Here is a 19,664-nt window from a genome sequence, read left to right as displayed (position 1 = left end):
CACACGAGCAGCCCCTGCGCCTCTCTGCCGACGGAGTGAGGAGGGCGCTTGCCGCTATTGACACCCGTAAGGCGGCGGGCCCTGACAACATCCCGGGTCGTGCGCTGAAGGACTGCGCTGGGGAGCTGTCGGGTGTCCTCACGGACATCTTTAACGTTTCCCTGCAGCAGGCCATCGTCCCCTCGTGTTTCAAGGCTGCCACCATCGTTCCTGTGCCGAAGAAACCTGCACCGTCCTGCTTCAATGACTACCGCCCCGTTGCACTGACCCCCCCCCCCCCCCCCCCCCCCACCATTGACCCTTTCCAGTTTGCGTACCATGCCAAACGGCCCTCTGAGGATGCCATCTGCTTTGTCCTCCACTCGGCCCTCACCCACCTGGAGAGAAAGGACTCATATGTGAGATTGCTGTTTGTGGACTTCAGCTCTGCCTTCAACACCATTGTGCTGCAGCGACTCATCTGCAAACTCGACGAGCTGGGCCTCAGTACCTCCCTCTGCAACTGGCTACTGGACTTCCTCTGTCAGAGGCCTCAGGTGATGCGTGTTGGCGACAAAATTTCCGCCAGCATCACGCTGAGCACGGGGGCCCCCCAGGCCTGCATGCTAAGTCCATTGCTCTTCACCCTGCTGACGCATGACTGGACTGCGACCTACAACGACAACCGCGTAGTGAAGTTTGCTGACGACACGACTCTGGTGGGTCTCATCACGAAGGGCGACGAGACTCGGTACAGGTCGGAAGTTGACCTTCTGACCACGTGGTGCAGGGACAACAACCTCCTGCTGAACGTAGACAAGACCAAGGAAATTGTTGTTGACTTCCGGAAGGGTGACACAAAACACCTGCCGCTGATCATCGACGGTGCTGTGGTGGAGAGGGTGAGCTGCACCAAGTTCCTGGGGGTGCACATCAGTGAGGACCTCTCCTGGTCCGCAAACACCGCGTCACTGGCAAAGAAAGCTCAGCGCCGCCTGTACTTCCTGCGGAAGCTCAGGCGTGTATGTGCTCCTCAGGCAGTCTTGTCTACATTCTACCGTGGCACCATTGAGAGCGTCCTCACCAGTTGCATCGCTGTCTGGGGTAGTAGCTGCACTGAACAGAACTTGAAGACCCTGCAGCGCATAGTGAATACGGCTGGTAAGGTTATTGGTGCTTCGCTCCCCTCCCTGAAGGACATTTACGCCTCCCATCTCGCCCGCAAGGCAACCACGATTGCGAGTGATGTGAGTCACCCAGCTCACTCTTTGTTTGACCTTCTGCCCTCTGGGAAGAGGTATAGGAGCCTGCGCTCCCGCACCACCAGACTCGCCAACAGCTTCTTTCTCCAGGCTGTTAGGAGCCTGAACTCGCTACCCCCTTCTGCGTAGCGTGTGGCACTGTTGTGCTATTTTCTGGAATGTCTGCTGTACGCTCACTTGCTCCTTTTTGCTCCTCTTATTTATTTGTTGTGTTATTTATTCATTATTTATTCAGCACGATGTTGTTTACTTGTTTACTTGATTGTCTATTGTGGGCCATGTCTTGTCACCGTGGGATAGCGGGGAACAAAATTTCGGTTTCTTTGTATGTCTTTGGCATGTGGAGAAATTGATAATAAAGCTGACTTTGACTTTGATTTTTTGAATCCATAAAACGGAAGTATGTGGCATACAGCCAATGAGTTACTGAGCTTTTTGCTGAATGAAATGAGTCTGGGTTGATGAGATGATATAGCAAACCATTCTGACTCCAGTTAATGAAAAGAAGGACCATAATGAATATTGGGATATGAACAAGATTGCACCAGCAACTGCTGTCTCACAAGTTATATAGACTGTTAACTAAATCACTCAAATCACTAAAACAAGCAGCTTTCCACCTTTCTGTTCAATTTTAGGAAAAGTAGCATGCCTCAAACAAGGGAAGGAAATGTGTGATTAATTTATCATTTTTCGCTCCTTAAAGTGTTAGCGTGAGCATTCTGGTCTGTGGGCTTCCTCTGCTTTCGTCTATGACAGGCGTCTATGCCGACCCACCTGTCATACACGCTCACATTCACCTCCTTTGTCTGCATTTTCTTCAACTTAAGCCTTTGGGGTTCTCCTTCTCCAGTGGGATCATACATAAATGTAAAGAAAACTCTTTTACAATTCAATGTAGGTGTCATAGAACACATAATGAGTAGAACAAATTGAGTATGACACAGAAATTAAGGATTTGATTATTTAACTAATCACTATGTTTAACTTGGTGGCACGGTGGACTGGTGGTTAGCACGTCCACCTCACAGTTCAGAGGTGCAAGGTTCGATTCTGTTTCCGGCATTCTTGTATGGATTTGCATGTATGGGTTTCCTCCGGGTACTTTGGTTTCCTCACACATTCCAAAAGCATGTATTGTAGGCTGATTGACCACTCCAAAAATGGATGGATGGATGGATGGATGGATGGATGGATGGATGGATGGATGGATGGATGGATGGATGGATGGATGGATGGATGGATGGATGGATGGATGGATGGATGGATGGATGGATGGATATGTTTAACTTCCTTGATTAGAAGATTAGTTGTTGATTTGAAACAAAAATAATCCGGAATTTTTACAATTTTATGCAATTAGAGCGTGACAGCTTGGCACAGGTGCTATTCTTTTGCAGTCTTTCTTCCTGCTCTCGTCTCAAGGCATCCAGAAGTCTCCAGAAGTCTCAAATAACATTTTTTCAAGAGTGGCTAGAAAGGATGTAAACGTTGCTAAATATATCAACACTGTCGCTAAATCTGCAATTCTGAGTACCTGCTTGTTTTGTTGCATGACTGAGCTAGGCCGCCAGTCATCATGTTAACAAATGCTCTGCATTATAAGAAACAGAAACCCAAACTGTGTGATTCAACCAGAGTATTTAGTGTGCTGTAGTTCTTTTTCCTTATTGTACTGTGGTTTGATGGACTAATGTCAGGAACGCTTAATTATGACACATGAAAAGTTTCAAATTCTGAAAAAGGGGCATTTTATGTCCTATGAAGTTGCGTAATTCATCTCATTCTGGTTTTACATGGTTTTTTTTTGCTGTCGTTATATCACACATATAGTGAGGATCTTATATTCCAAACTTTTGTTTGAAACAGGCCATTAGTGTTGTGACACTAAAAAGGGATCTACAGAAAGGTTACTCCAGTGAAACAACCAACCCTTTACTTTTAATGAGTCCATATATCATGAAGAAATCTGAGAGCAATAATTGTTTATCATCTTCAAGACAATATAGCTCGAAGAACCTGGTGGCTGAATAAGAAACATTTTCCTTCGGGTGGGGTGCAGTTGGAGGTAGCTTCACGCTGCAAGAGGAGCTTCAAATTATTTATTTATTTATTTATTTATTTATTTATTTATTTATTTATTTATTTATTTATTTATTTATGTTTTTAAGTGTTTTTTTTACAGACAAAAATTGATAATCATAGAATATCATTTAATGCAAAAAAATCCTTCTTATATTCACACAATCATAATTTCATTACAAAGATATCCTTGTGCCATCTGTATGGTGAAAACATGCAATTATCGTCATATCCACACAACTTAGCAATCAAATTCTACACAGACACATTACCATGATATATTGTTGCTTAGTTGTCATGTTTGATTAAACAGCTACATAATTCTTCAGTATTTTGGTGAAAAAAAAATCTCTCAAATAAAGCGTACTACAAATAGCAATGTCAAGGGGGCGACAATTAAGCAATTGTGTGAGTGACAGCTTTATGAATTATAAATGAGAAATATCAAGGCAAGCCAGATACCAATTGCACACGTCCACTACAAACACATTTCACAATAAATATATATTCATGTTGACTAGAGTCACCCGAACCCATAGGTGTCAAACTCAAGGCTTGGAGGCCATTTGCGGCCCGTCACATCATATAATGTGGCCCGCGAAGACAAATTTTGCATCAACTTTGTGTCATTACTAAAATTATAAATTGTCTTCACTTTTTCAAAACTGAACTAGTTATTCATCAGTTTGCCGTGTCGCCTATACACTAAGTAGTATAAGGTGTCGACAATGAGAATGGCCCTCCACGGGAAACTATGACGACAATGCGGCACACGACAAAAATGAGTTTGACACCCCTGCTCTACCCAAGCTTCTTGCTTATGTTATTTTTGTGTTTATTTAACTTACCATCCCACAATCCTAAACAAACTTCCATAAGTATAGATAAGAAAATGGAAATTATAAAAAATGTGGCTTGTACAAGTAAATCATTTTCACATTTAATCATATTACCCTATCCCCTTCCAACACTTTGACCTATTTATTTATTTATTTATGTATTTATTTATTTATTTATTTATTTATTTATTTATTTATTGTACACCTTTATTAGTAATCGAAAATGTTTGGAGCCCCTTTAATGCTTTGCATACCTATGCCAAGGTGAAAATGTGCAATGTTTTATTAATTTTGTATGTATCTATTCCATATGTCTTGCCCCCCAAAAAAACACCCATTCATACTAGTAAAACATGTCTAGGGTTGGGGGTGGGCTAAAAAAAGAAGCCTGTTTTTTTTTTTTTTTGTCTTGTGCCAGTCCTGATAAAGCTACAGATCCAGTACACCGTATTTTTTTTCACTTTAGAAAAAACATGGTATAAATACAACTCAGTTGAATTGTGTTTTGGCCTTGCTGTGATTTTGTGGACAGGGCTCTCCCTATTTTACAGGCATGAAAACAACCATTAAAAATAGGCACTCATTAGCTCCTAGATCTCATAATATAGAGCCTATTTTGATTGTGATGGTGATGACTGTAGTGGACTTCTACGTATGTCACGTGTTTTTTTTTTTTTTTTTTTTAACAAATGCAACATGTTTAATTGGTACAAAAAATATATATTGAGTGCACACATTGTCAAATCTCTGTCACCCACATTGATGGCAATATTATGTTATAGAAAATATTGCCTCTGAAACTGTTTACTGAGAAACACATACAGTGATATTTACAGTAGCTGCTGGCAATATTCAGTGAGAAGGTTGAAGTAGCATTGAAGATACAAATCAGAAGTTGATTTGGACCAAATTAAACTCTCTTACACAATAGAGCAAAAAGAGAGACAGCAGAGCTTGTGTGCGTATGTGTGTGTGTGTGCTTACATGTCTGTGTGTGTCTGAGTCCCAGAGCGTAAGGTGAGAGGGTTGTTTTGCTTTGTATTTTATTGTGCTTTAGCCAGCGACTGAGCCAGACTTTTAATTGCAGTAGCAGTTGGGGGGGAGGGAGGCGCTGGGGCGCCTCGTCACCCTGCTGTCGTGAGCTGGGAGCCTGGGAGTCAGGGCAGGTCCTGATCCCCTCCCAGGGGGCTCAGAGACCCAGCAAACAGACACCTCTTCCTCTTGACGATGCACACCTGAGACTCCTGGCGCTCTCGCCATTGGATTACCCACCCCCTTTCAACTGCCTTCCAATTCCACCCCTTTCGCTGCACTTTCTCTCCAGTCTTCCCATCAGCCTCACATCCACCAGCCCGCTGACATTATACAGCTCACAACATCTGTCTATACACATCCACTGATCAATAGGCTTGACTCGGAGCATATTGACGCTGGCATCGGCCCCATTGATCACATCCAGCCTCTGTGGTTGTGTTTTCAAAGATAATTGGGCCCGAGAACCTGCCTCACTATGAGTGACAGTGAGCTGAAATGATAATCAACTGGATCCAGTCCAACTACAATCCCAGCAGGACCAGCTGGACATGATGCAGACGACAGGGTTTCCTATTTTTAACAGTACCTTGGAGCTGCAGTCTCCAACAGCAAGGAGTTATAAACATGAGCAAATAAAAGGGGTGATCATTAAATGATACATACAAAAACAAAATTGGAATGGATTACAATCTTGACCCAACTGGAAGTATTTGAAACAATAATAAATTTAATACCTGCTGCTCAAGTGCAGTAGCAAGGCACCGCATCCCCCGCTGCCTTCAACACACTTTCTGAGTTGTCAGGGATGATGCAATGCTTTAATAAAAGGCCGGCTCATATTGATAGTCATTATTGCACGGCCTTATCTAACCCCATTATGTAGCCATTAGAGGTAATAACATAAACAGCAACCTCATTTGTTTCATTTGGACATTCTACATACACAAAACTAAATGACACCGGATGGTGACAAAAGAAGACTAAGTGTGGTATCACTTCGTTAATGTACAATTTACTCCTTGGACATCATTAAAAAAAAAAAAAAAGTGACTTATCTGGCTATCAAAAGAGAGTTATGTTGGATGGGTGCAGGGAATCAATATTTCATATGAGGAACATGAGATTTATGGTATGTTTTGTGTTGTTTTGAAAAATGTACAAACACTTTCAAGCATCGACAGCAGAGAGGTTTGAGAATAGCTCTGTGGTGATGTAGTTGTTGAATAGGATGAGCGGTAGCAAGCCTAGGGCATAAGACTACATATTCAGAGAGAGGAGGACTCAACCTGCTTTTGGAGGATAAAGGCTGCTAAAAATAAGCAGAGATCACTGAAACTGAGATAGAGAAAGAGGCGCTGCCAGCCTGGGTTTTGACCCTGGCCGATTTAAGCCAGAGATCTCCCACATCTCCATTGCGCTCCCCTCTGCCCCGTCTCTGAGCTCAAACCTTCTCTTAGACGGCGTGCCCTATGCTCAGACTGTCAGGCCAGCAAACCGGCTCACTACCAAAAGGCATTATGCTAATGGGAGGGCCTTCTTTCCTCTCTGCGCGGCCCTTCACTGCTCAGTGGATCGGCTTGCCTTAGGGCCCTGCTGCTTGTTTTGACAGTGCATCCCCTGATAGTTGGGATTAGTCCAGCTTGTTTGGCTAAACTAAGAGAGGGGGATCTTCGTCTACTTTGAGTTTTTGGAGCTCTGTTGGAGCCAGATGCCTCCTGCTTTTATCCCCACCAGGAGAGAGCCTGCAACCCCCAAGGCCTGCCCACAGCCATGGGCAGCCATAACCATCCAAACAGTGTCAGGACCCTCAATGCTCACATGCGTCACTTAAATGCATTCCTCTTACCATATCCGCAAGACAAAATTTTCACATCACATAAATAACCATATAACACATTCAACAGAACCAACCAGCATACGGTGCAGGTCTTCTGGAAAAGAACTGCAGATACAGTTCATTTTTCATGTTCATGTTTCTCAAAGTCTGCAAACAAAAATCAAAGACACTTGACCAAAGCATGTTCATCAAATGTTCTCGAAATTTATCAAACTGTCTCTGTTGTATTTAAATCAAACTGTTAAAACGTATTATAACTAAATCAACTTGGCTGTATTTAAAACAAATTGATATTAATTGTTGTGCAAATTTACAGTTTTATGCTATATTCAATTCATATTCAAACTTCCACTTTATTTGTTATTACTGTATTCAAATCATGTTATCCTGGTCAAATTTCATTTTTCTTTTGTTTCTTTCTTCTCATGATTATGGTAGTATCATAATTAGTACTGTAGTAATGTAGATTGTGTGTCTGGCAGTGAAATCTTGGTTGTAAGCGGGACGGAACTAGATAAGCAGAATGGCTTCAACCCGACTCCCTTTTTGACAAGTCATGTAAACCAAAATGTGAAATGAATTTGTAATAAATGTGTTGCACTTGCTGAAATGACCAAAATCAAATCAAATAAAAAATAAACGAGTTAGGGTGATTATTTTCTCTCTCATTCTGTAGTATTCCAGGAAGTGTAACGAATATAAACATTTGACCCCAGCACCTTACAGGGCAGCCTTACATCAAGAAATGCTGTTTTATGGCTACATTCCCGCTCTGCATTAATGGAGGCGTCAGGCTGCTATTGCTTTGAGAGAGGCTGACCTGTGCTGAATTGTTCAAACAGCCAGTAGGCACATTTCTGTCACATTTCCAGCATTAGTGTCTGAAGAAGGAGGTAAAGAGAATAAAACAGAGGTGGAGTGATCTCCTTTTCAGTAGCCATTCATAACAGAGGGCTCATGCTATATTTTATTCACTGATGTCAGTTGAGTTCATGCACAGACCAACCTGATCCTTTTTTTTTTTTTCCCATCTAGGTCAGCTGGAGGAAAAATGAGTTTTCTCCTCTGTTGGACTGATTGCAAAAGAAGTTGCTGCTGAGGCTAAATGCATAAAGAGAAAGATTTAAGACATGATTAGAAAGTCAAGAAAGAAAGAAAAGGAACAATTAAGGAGTAGAGGTAAGGGGCAAGAATAAAGACAGTGGTGGAATGACATTAAAAGAAAAATGAAAAGCAAAGAAGAATGGGAGAGGAATGGAGGGGACAATCAATAACGGGATAAAATGTGCATAGGGAAGTTGGTTGAAGAGCAAACAAAGTCTAGAAAAGGGGAAAATGGTCTCAAGAGAGCCAGGTCACAGAGGCCCAGGGGTGATGTCAGCCTATTAAACTGATTTCACAGATTCCCTTAACGAAGCCTCTGGCATGTTAAAGGGCAGGAAGCATCCTATTTCAGCCGCTACTTCCCCTCCCTTTTATTGTGGAGCGAGTGCGGGACTTATCGACAACTCTTGACAAACAGGAATGAAGGAGGGCAGCTGCTGGGGCGCTTCTCACAGGATCTGTAACACATCGTGGGATTCAGCAAAAGACCCCAGTCGCGCGCCATCTCATTGCTCAATATCTTGCTGACACAAATCTAACCGTGAATGTTCAGCACTCAAGTGTAATCAATACAGTTGTCTGTTGATATGTCTGGAATGATGCTTTGTACGATAAATGATTTATTTTTGAGTGACAAAAAGATGGGCACATAAAGGTTTGCTATTTCAGCATGACGAGTAAAACTAGATATTTGCAATTTCAGGAGAAATTACAAATGCTGAATGAGAAATGTGGAAGCATGTGAAATAAACTTGAATAATACAAAATGATAACTGATCATATTGAATGATTCAGCATGTTCTGGAATGATTTGGAATCAGAATGAATAGGGATTTTTTTGTGTATTTTAATGGTGAAAATCTTGCATTTATGATAAATGGAAATTTTCAAAACGAAAATGTTGAAAATCTTTTCCAAGGTGAATTCAATGAGCTGAATGTTTTGAATTACAAATAAATGCTGCATTGGGAGTGAATGGGGAATTTTTGGTTGAAAAATGTTGAATTTGAGAAAACAGAATTTTTTAAATGAGAAAAATGGCACCGTGTATGGCATGAATTTTTAGAATATACCCTTTTTTACTAGAAGTGTGTGTTTTCACCTTCGCAATATCACTGTCCCATTCTTTTTGCTAGTGACACAGAAATCTTAATACGCGCGTTTGTTACGTCGCACCTCATTATTGTAATTTATTGCTGTCTAATCTTCCTATGTCTAGTTTTAAAAGTCTCCAGTTGGTACAAAACGCTCCTCGCAAATATGACAATCATATCACCCCGACACTGGCCAACTTGCGTTGTATCCTGGTCCACTTGAAATGTAATTTCAAGGTAACGAAAACATATTAAAAGGCTTAGCGTCTTCTTATCTCGTCAACCTAGTTGTACGATACATTCCAAAACATTTGTGCACAAAACGCTGGTCTTTTAGTGACCCTGAGCGCTAAAGGGAAGTCTGCAGGTTCAAGAGCAATTTCTATTAAGGCTCCAGAGCTCTGGAATGCCCTATCCGTTGATGTCAGAGCTGCTAACCCAGTAGAAATATTCACACATTTTCATTTTGCGTTTTCATTTTGAAACGGAAAAAAAAAAACTTAATGGCTCTTGATGATGAATTTACGCAGTTTGAAACAATGTGGAGCAAGGTAAAATAAATTCTAAGAATTGCATATACAGAATATTTTATTTGAGGCATTATTAATTTATTAGACTAAATGCTATTAGACCCCAAGTTTGACAGAATAAATCAAACTTGGCTTACCGGGAATATACCTTTATCCTTTGTCATTTGATTGCGATCCTCATTAACGCTTCCCACTTGGTCATAACCTTATCCAAATCCATCTTAACCACTGCACACCAAAACCACCATACATGTTCACTGTTCCCATAATTTTGCACACCTCTTTTGGACACGCTCAGAAAAAAAGGTAACGTAGACAAATTAACAATTAAAACAAGAAATCATAAGAAAACATGAGTGCGGAGTGCGTGAGTAATCTTGCAAAACAATTTTGACGCTCATTAAGCAGAAGGAATTCCTCAAAGCGGTCAAGCCATCCAAGGAGACCACCATCATCTCTAAACGCCACAGCCAAACCCTGGAAGAGATGGAACGCCTTTCGTTAAAACATCTGCAAAGCGCTCTAGTGATGGTGAGGAGAAAAGTGAAGCAAAGAAAATAAAGCCTGAATTGAGTGGAAGTGAAGAGGGTGAAGATTAAAGTTAAAAAGAAAATGTAAAAAACATTTAAAAGCCAAGTTCGTTTAAAGTAAACATTATGTAAATTGGATAAAAAAAAAGGTAAAACAATTATATAAAATATAGAAATTTAAAAAATAAAGCGATGTAAGTTTGAAGTTCACATACTGTAAGTTACAGTAGGTTACAGAACGTTAGTAGGTGTCTCTAAGGTACAGTGACAATAAACCCTTTTTATTTATTATTTCTTTGTAATATATTTGTTTACATCTCGCTGATATAATGCATTTGTTTTTTACTATGTGAAATTATCTGCAGTATTTATTAAGGAGTTTTTATTGTTTTTTGGTGGTGTAACGAATTAAACAAATTACAATGTATTCTTTAGGGAATATCTGACCCAACATACGACAATTTAAACATATGAAGTAGGTCATGGACTGAATTAAATTTGTACGTAGAGGTTTGACTGTGCATATATAGAGTATGCGTGTTATACTATTTAATACTTAAATATATATAAAGATTTCATATTTGAATTTTGTTTTTAAATGGAAATGCTTTTGCCAATAATTCAACATATTTGCGGCATATACAAGGTTGAAGGTTAAAAGTGCCATGTTGCTGCTAATTTACCTCTGCACACATCGCATAGTATTTAGTAATGAACCTTGGGCACTACACTTAATTTTCCTCAGCATGTACAGCATACCCACTTCTGCTAAAATTGAAGTATGTGAAGTCCTAATGCTTCTAAGTTGGAAGATGGTGTGTATTTGGAAGTGTGTTCATATGCATGTATGTCATCTTTTGAAAGCATACACAATCTGCTGAATCGTCCTGGCTGTTAGTTGCAGATGGTGCTCTGTTGCCTTGCAATCAGTCCCTGCAGCATATGCTACCAGGTGTTCTCTCCTTCCAAATGCTATCTCTCATCAACTGTAGACAAATTAATTAGGAGAATATTAAGTCAACATTGTGGAGCACAGAAGTGGAATGTGCAATATCAAAGAGATGAGACTTTTTGGCTCATGTACTATTTTACTACTTTAATGTCTATTTACCCTCTTTAATTTAACGCGCAGGGCTATTATACTGTCATTTCTCTAGGCAAATATAATAAGAATACAAATTCCAACTCTATAATGGTGCTATTATATGAACTTAAGTAAATTATACACAAGTTCCTATAACAAAATACTTAAACTGCTCAACAATGAAACAACAAAGGCGCAGGTTAAAGAGCATAATTGCTGCTGAGATTTTGGGATTATTCCCAATAAAATATTCAGCAAAATATTCAGGTAAGATCAAAAGATATTGTAGTACACACAGCAATACAATGGACTTACTGTATATGTCTCTACAATATTTGCACATAGCTCAATATGTATTCCACAATCAGATGCATTGAAAGTGTAGCCTTAAAAATCAGTGCCATGCATTTATTCGATTTCAAAATGCTCTGGCCCTCAAAAATAAAAAAATAAATGTAAAAAAATATTGATTTGGTTTAATTTTTAATACACCCCCCAAAAGTGTCTGACTTTGCACATTTCAATTTCAGGTGCTCAATTGAAATGGAGAAAAAAGGCTAGAGACTTTGGAATTTGATTCCCATAGTTAATGGTCACAAGTAAACTAGGATTGAACCCAAATGCACTACTCGGTCAAGGAAAGTACAAATAATAATACAGTTCAACACAAAACCATTTGAATGAGGAGAGCCAGTCACCAAAAACTAAACATCCAAAGTGCCAAAGAAAAATTAAAAACTAAGATCCATAATTGCAAAGGCCTACTTGACACTTGACTTGGCTTACAGAATTGACAAAACGAACTAGCACAGGAAAAAAAGTTAAAGTCAAGTTAAAGTCCCAATGATCATCGTCACACACACATCTGGGTGTGGTGAAATTTGTCCTCTGCATTTAACCCATCCCCATGTGATTTTGATCCATCCCCTGGGGGAGATGGGAGCAGTGAGCAGCAGCGGTGCCACGCTCGGGAATCATTTGGTGATCTAACCCCCCAATTCCAACCCTTAATGCTGAGTGCCAAGCAGGGAGGCAATGGGTCCCATTTTTATAGTCTTTGGTATGACCCGGCCGGGGTTTGAACCCACAACCTTCCAGTCTCAGGGCGGACACTCTACTACTAGGCCACTGAGCTGGTTCAGGAGAAACGCATGTCATATGCACACGATCAGGGTGGGGAAGACAATGAAGAAGCATTGGGGAAGGGGAAGTTGCCCAAAATGAAGGACCATTACAAAATAAAACAGGAAAGGATCACAAGACAAACTCGACTGGATTTGGTAGCCATGCCATGAAGAGACCCAGAATTTTGATAAAGAATTTCATTCTTCTCTCTCTACACCAACGATTTCTCCGCAGGTGACTCTCCTGTGAAGCTCCTGAAGTATGCAGACGACACCACTCTCATCGGACTGATCCAGAACGGTGATGAGGCTGCGTACAGACAGGAGGTGGAGCGGCTGGTCCACTGGTGCAGCCAAAACCACCTGGAGCTGAACCCGCTCAAGACCGTGGAGATGACAGTGGACTTCAGGCGAGGCCCTTCACCACTTTCACCCCTCACTATCCGCAGTAATACTATTCTCTCCACAGACACCTTCAAGTTCCTGGGAACCACAATCTCTTGGGACCTGAAATGGACCGGCCACATAGACTCTGTCCGGAAGAAGGCCCAGCAGAGGCTGTACTTCCTGAGACAGCTCAAGAAGTTCAACCTGCCGCGGGAGCTGCTGAAGACCTTCTACACTGCCATCATCCAATCTGTCCTCTGCACCTCCATCACTGTCTGGTTTGGATCAGCCTCCAAACAAGACAAGCACAGACTGCAACGGACAATCAGGACTGCAGAAAAGATAATTGGAATCAACCTCCCATCTAAGACTTGTACCTGTCCAGGACCAGGAAACGTGCAAGTAACATCTCTACAGACCCTTCTCACCCAGGTTGCAGTCTGTTTGAACTACTCCCCTCCGGACGGTATTATAGAGCTCTGTACGCTAAAACCAGCAGACACAGAGACAGCTTCTTCCCCCAGGCTGTTGCTCTGATGAACTCACACCACTCTTAGAGTCTCAGAGTCATTACTGTGCAATAACATCCTGCTCTCCACACCTTTTTTGAATTGTCTACACTGTTTGTACTATGTGTCCTCTCTGCATAAATTGCAGCCTGGTCATCCTAGAAGAGGGACCCTCCCATCTGTGGTCTCTTCTCAAGGTTTCTCATTTCCCCTAGCTGGAGTTTTGAGTTTTTCCTTGCCCTCTTGGGAGTTTAAGATCAGGGGATGTTTGAGAATATCTGCCATTTTTCACATGTCCTGAGTGTTGTTGTTAGTCACCTAAACGTTGAACAGAGGCTGTGATTTACCGAAGTCAAATTCCTTGTTTGGAACGCTCAAACATGGCGACTCCCAGACTTCCTTCTCTCCAGCCACTTCATCCAGCTCATCCCGGGGGATCCCAAGACGTTCCCAAGCCAGCTGAGAGACATCGTCTCTCCAGCTCGTCCTGGGTCGTCCACGGGGTATCCTACCGGTGGGACATGCCCGGAACACCTCCCCAGGGAGGCATCCAGGAGGCATCCTGATGAGATGGCCGAGCCACCTCATCTGGCTCCTCTCAACGTGGAGGAGCAGTGGCTCTACTCTAAGCACTAAGCTTCTCACCTTATTACCAAGGGAGAGCCCGGACACCCTGCGGAGAAAACTCATTTCGGCCGCTTGCATCCTGGATCTCGTTCTTTCGGTCACGACCCATAGCTCGTGACCATAGGTGAGGGTAGGAGCATAGATCGACCAGTAAATTGAGAGCTTTGCCTTTTGGCTCAGCTCTCTCTTCACCACGACAGACCGGTACAGAGTCCGCATTACTGCCGACGCTGCACCGATCCGCCTGTCGATCTTGCGCTCCATCCTGCCCTCACTCGTGAACAAGACCCCAAGATACTTGAACTCCTCCACTTGGGGCAGGATCTCATCCCCGATCCGGAGAGGGCATTCCACCCTTTTCTGACCGAGGACCATGGACTCAGATTTGGAGGTGCTGACCCTCATCCTGACCGCTTCACACTCGGCTGTGAACCGCTCCAGTGAGAGCTAGAGATCATGGCTTGAAGAAGCCAACAGCACCACATCGTCTGCAAAAAGCAGAGACGCAATGCTGAGGTCCCCAAACCGGACACCCTCAACGCCTCGGCTGCACCTAGAAATTCTGTTCATAAAAGTTATGAACGGAATCGGTGACAAAGGGCAGCCTTGGCGGAGTCCAACCCTCACTGGGACCGAATGTGACTTACTGCCGGTAATGCGGACCGAACTCTGACATCGTTGACACAGGGACCGAACCGCCCTTAGAAACAGGGTTGAAGTCACCAAATTTAGATTTTGGCTCCCAAGTGACTAACTGGGTTATGGCTTATGGTAAAGTAAAGAGAAAATAATACTTGAACTCGTACATCCTCAGATTGGAGTCAGGCCTGATTCATATGTGGCTAAATGTGCCAATAAGGCTGCAGCAAAAATGAACACTTAAGCTTGGCGTCATCAAGGTTGTGACACTGCCTGGGACTGACACTGCTGCATTTTAAATAAATATTTTTGTGCTAACTTGTGAAATGTTTACTCAGCAAGTAAAGCTTAGGGATGGCTGACAATTATGCAGTACTTTTCAGCAGGCTACAGCAATGTCTGACCCTCATATAAACTGCTGTATACGTTTTTACAGTATATGTTGTGTCCGGACCCTCAATAAGCTGCCCTGCATCTTGTTATTATACAGCGCAAGTACAACCGCAAGCATAATACCAAGTTAATGTATTTTCACTATGATGTGTTTTGATCTAGTATGTAGAAAACATCAGTGTTTCTAAATGAGTGGTAGCAACATCTTTGAAATCAGAACTGCAGCCTATAGATTTAAGCTAAATGCAGTCTTTGTAGCAGTGCTACAAGGAAAACCATTGAGTGCTTTTTCTTTTGATAACCAGTTCTTTGATATCATGCTTTGATTTCAGTGTTGGCTAAATGTATTTTTATCAATGAGATATGCCATAAGCAAACATTCATTTTTTTTTACAATAATAAGGACTCATAGAATTTATGATTTATGAATTGAAATGAACGCATGCACACACACTTTTCTTTTTTATTCACTGCACGATGCATTGGTGCTCTCATTTCAGAGGTCAGTTATTTGAATATTCCTTCATTGTAGGCAAACACCTTTTTTTTTCTTCCAAACTAACCCATCATGAGCTTCTTAAAAAGACGCTTGCTTCAAACATCACATTCCCAATATGATAAATGTACTTCACAGTAACAGCTCTGACAAAATCTGTAGCAGCCAAATGTAAAGGATGAAACTTGTAAAAATCAAGACTGAGCTGCTCTGGTGTCAAAGAGGTGACACAAAAGGCAGGGAATAAGAGACTGAGAGGTGAAAGGATGTCAGACTGAGAAAGAAAAGACAGAGCAGACAGTTGCCGTAAGAGAAAAGCCCAACTGAGCTTTCTTGTAATTACTTGCAGGAAAGACAGAAAGACAGACTTTTGCACTCATAAACCAATCACTTTGAATCAAGCGCTATATTTACATATCAGATTAAACAGCTCCAACAAACATGAAGTCATGCTAATGAGAAAACTATCGTCCTACCCAGGTTTTTAAGAAAAAAATGTGAGTCAGATAAATAGAATGAAGTGCTTATTGAGCTAGCCAATTAGAGGCCTTGGCGGGTCAAAGTGCATTATGGGAGGTGGTGGGAGTTTAGAAGCGGCACAAACACAGTGAGACGGACTCCCTTTCCTTTCATCGTTCCTTTATTCCATACCCTTTCTTCTTTCTGCTGTAGCAGGAGAGGAGCATGCTTTGTAGCTTAAAGGATTCACTCGAGCGGCCGTCATTATTCCCTCTCAGATGCAAGTCTGGCCTCCACCCTGCCACCATCACTCCTTTCCTGAACCACACCCGTCCACCATCATCCCCCAGGCACAGAGTGTTAAGGTAGCAGAGGCACAGGTTGCAGCCACAATGCACTAACATACAAGGCCCAATCTAAAATTGATGTATTATAATGAAATCTGAAAATGTTTCTTGCATGCCACAAGCTGACTAATCTAGCAATTTTGAAATACACATTGCCATGAACAAAAGTTTAGAAATATTTGTAAGAAAGATTTGCATTTTTTCCTCCTATTTTGTGATCTTTACTTTGACCTGTGACAAAAGCAAACTTTTTGTCTTGACTGAACAACCCAAATCATTTGGTGTGAGGATGTGAAGATGTTGTGCATGATCAAAACTAATAAAATAATTCTCTGATGTCAGTGAATACAACAATATGAGTGAGTCAGACGCAATGTCTGATATAGAGTATTGGCTGCATCCTGTGCCTCTCTTGGTGAACCAATGAAAAGGCGGCCATTTAGGCATTAAAAGACACATAAACCAAAAAAGAAAGCAGGGAGACTGACAGAAAGCAAGGAAGGGAAAGAAAAAAAAGGATGAAGGGAGGCAAGGATAACGGCAGGGTGTCGTGGGGGAGGGGTGTTCGGGTACAGAAAGAGGAAGTCAATTATGTATTCTGAACCTGGCCGATGTCATCCTCTGGGATCTGGGTTTGCACCTCAGGATCTGTAAATAATTGACAGATAATATTAATTGGCTTTGGATTAGTGAGCAAGCTCAGTATCACACATTAATATTTGATCAGAGGATGATAGGGACCCTGGCAGGGGATTCGAAGGGGCAGCTGAGGCTGTTTTGTTGATTAGGCCAGATAAGCAAGGAGACAGAGGCAAGTAGTAGTAGCACCAGCAGTAAAAACACGCACGCACGCACACACAGACACCCACACACCCACACACTCGCACACACATGCACACACACACATGCACACACACGCCCCCCCCCCCACACACACACACACACGCACACACACACACACACACACACACACACACATTCTATAGATGTCAACACACCACTGTGGTTTTATGCTCTGGGCTGCTAAAAGCTCCCATTGCTAGAAAACTCCCAGCTTTTTGTATCTCCATAAAGAATAGAGAGAGAGGAAAAAGAATCGAACTTCCGGAGTCCCTTTGATTGCCTTTTCCACCTTTTCATTAGGATGTGTAAGTATGGTCTGGTAGTCAGCTAAAGGTATTATGGTGTTTTTATGAGACAGCCCTTCCAAGATAAAAGACAGATGATGCTGTTAATGGAGGTGCCTCTGAGTATGACACATTCATGTGACAACATCCACCAGTGGCTGTAATAATAGCAGATTTTTTGTTGTTCTTTTATTTTCCTTTACAATTGTTGTTATTCTTTTAAAAGAGCCGTATCAGCCTATTTTAAGATTTCCACAGTTAAATGTGGCATATATGACCCTGCATTCGCTCCTATAATCCCCCATTCGTCATGCTATGTGCTATGTCAGTGAATGACTTCTGAGTGGTTCCGTCATTTCTACGTGTGGTGAATAAATGTTTCCTTGCTCGCTCCGATGGCATCCAACAAGTGATCAAAATCCCATTGATGGCAGTCGTAGCTGCGTGACAGACTAGCAGTGAAATAACTAAAGAAATACATAAGTCACTCATAGACTGTCGAGCTGGCTTTTGCTGACTGTCATTGACTGTCAGTGTCTAAAGCGACAGAGGTCAGAATGAATGTAAACATGCAACTGTATGTTGTTACTGGCCAATTTTATGTCATCCTTCTCCTTGCTACGTGCGTAGGAAAGGAGATTTTGTAGCAGGAAACAGATTTTCGCCTGCACTGCCATTTCCCCCACAAGCTGGTCTGTAACTGTCTGGTGCTAACAACAAAACGCCAATTCTGGTGATGTCACACCATCTCATTTGAGTCTGCAAAATATACACATTAATTATTAAAATGTTATTACTTATTGAACAAGTGAACGAATTCCGACCCATTCGTGCACAGCTCAAATGATTCTACATTACCTTTGGTGCGATGTCAATCTAATTTCTGATGACATATGAGTTACTTTGGTGACTGGTTTTCTAACCCGGAAGTAAAACGCCTTGTTCACCCAAACCCCGCCTCCACTGCCCTCACATGTTTTAGGTAGACTCAAAGAGTGTTCCTTGACCGCTCACAAAGGAGGACATCTCAAAATTACAAAACCTCATCGAATGCACCAAACAGCACTGACCAGTACTTAACCACATTGCAGAGGCTACGTGGAAATATTTTATACGGTACTTGAGGCACCACAATCCGAACATGTTGAGAAACTGGGAGTGCATTTCATCTCCAGGGGCGATACGGGGTGGCTCCGCACTTGGTGATGTCACAGTATAAGGATTTTTTGGATCTAGCAGGGCTGGTGCTTAAAAAGGAGGAATGAGCAGGAATGCTCCAAGTTGGCTGAAAATATCATGGCTAGAGTTTTCCAAAAGGTTGATTTTGCATGATATTGCTCCTTTATTATTTTTTAAGAAGTTTTGTGTGTCATTTACATCAAATGTTAGTTAATAGACCACCCTAACCTGCAAGTTTGCCAACCTAAAGCAAAACCCAACACTCTTTTGACGTTTAAACTTTCGGATACATAATTACACACTCATTGCACTGAAGGGAGGGGCAAAGGCACGCTCTTACACTCAACCATTATCATGAAATTGAGGAGTCACAATGATATATCCATGTCACCAGAATTAATGTATTAACTTGACCTCAATGTATCCATATTTGTTGAGTAAAATATTAACTGAGATAAGACATTGAAAATGGCAGCGCAGTGGACGAGTCCTGGACTAACCAGCTTAATTGTTCCACAATTATGAGGTTGGGTACCCAATTTTGGGTTTTGGCCTTCCATTGTGTGTCCATGTGATTTTGCATGGATTTTCTCCACATATTTTGATTTCTCCACATACGTATTTTGGTTTCCTCCCTCTTTGCAAAAAACATGCATGTTGGGTTCTTTGTAGACTCCACATATTCCTTAGGCGTGAGTGTGTTTCTGAATGGTCCATATAGTATGTCCTACATTTAGCTGGTGAAACACCAGGACGTATTTCACCTTTTGCCCAATTGCCCTCTGCCACTAGTGTACCGTATTTTTCAGAATATAAGTCGCACCTTTTTTCATAGTTTGGGTGGGGGTGCGACTTCTACTCAGGAGCGATTTATATGTGAAATTTTTAACACATTATATATATTTTTTTGGTCACTCACATTCACACCGTCATTATCGTTATTGTGAAGTAGATTCACTTCACATGAAGAAAGTATCACTTGTGTCTTACGAAGTGCTACG

General features: G+C 41.8%; 1 long non-coding RNA gene across 1 annotated transcript; it reads right to left on the bottom strand.

Annotated features, from left to right (window-relative positions):
• Nucleotides 1-5,007: 5,007 nt before the first annotated feature.
• Nucleotides 5,008-18,404, bottom strand: LOC137840177 (uncharacterized). The gene is made up of 3 exons (XR_011086658.1): nt 18,343-18,404; nt 16,962-17,005; nt 5,008-10,239 (listed from the first exon to the last, which is right to left on the bottom strand). It is a non-coding gene; the product is annotated as an uncharacterized lncRNA (long non-coding RNA).
• Nucleotides 18,405-19,664: the final 1,260 nt, after the last annotated feature.

The sequence above is a fragment of the Syngnathus scovelli genome, chromosome 3, assembly GCF_024217435.2.
Source record: "Syngnathus scovelli strain Florida chromosome 3, RoL_Ssco_1.2, whole genome shotgun sequence".
NCBI classification, from domain to species: domain Eukaryota; kingdom Metazoa; phylum Chordata; class Actinopteri; order Syngnathiformes; family Syngnathidae; genus Syngnathus; species Syngnathus scovelli.
Note: the sequence above shows the minus strand (reverse complement) of the source record. Positions and strands in the feature narration are given on the sequence as shown.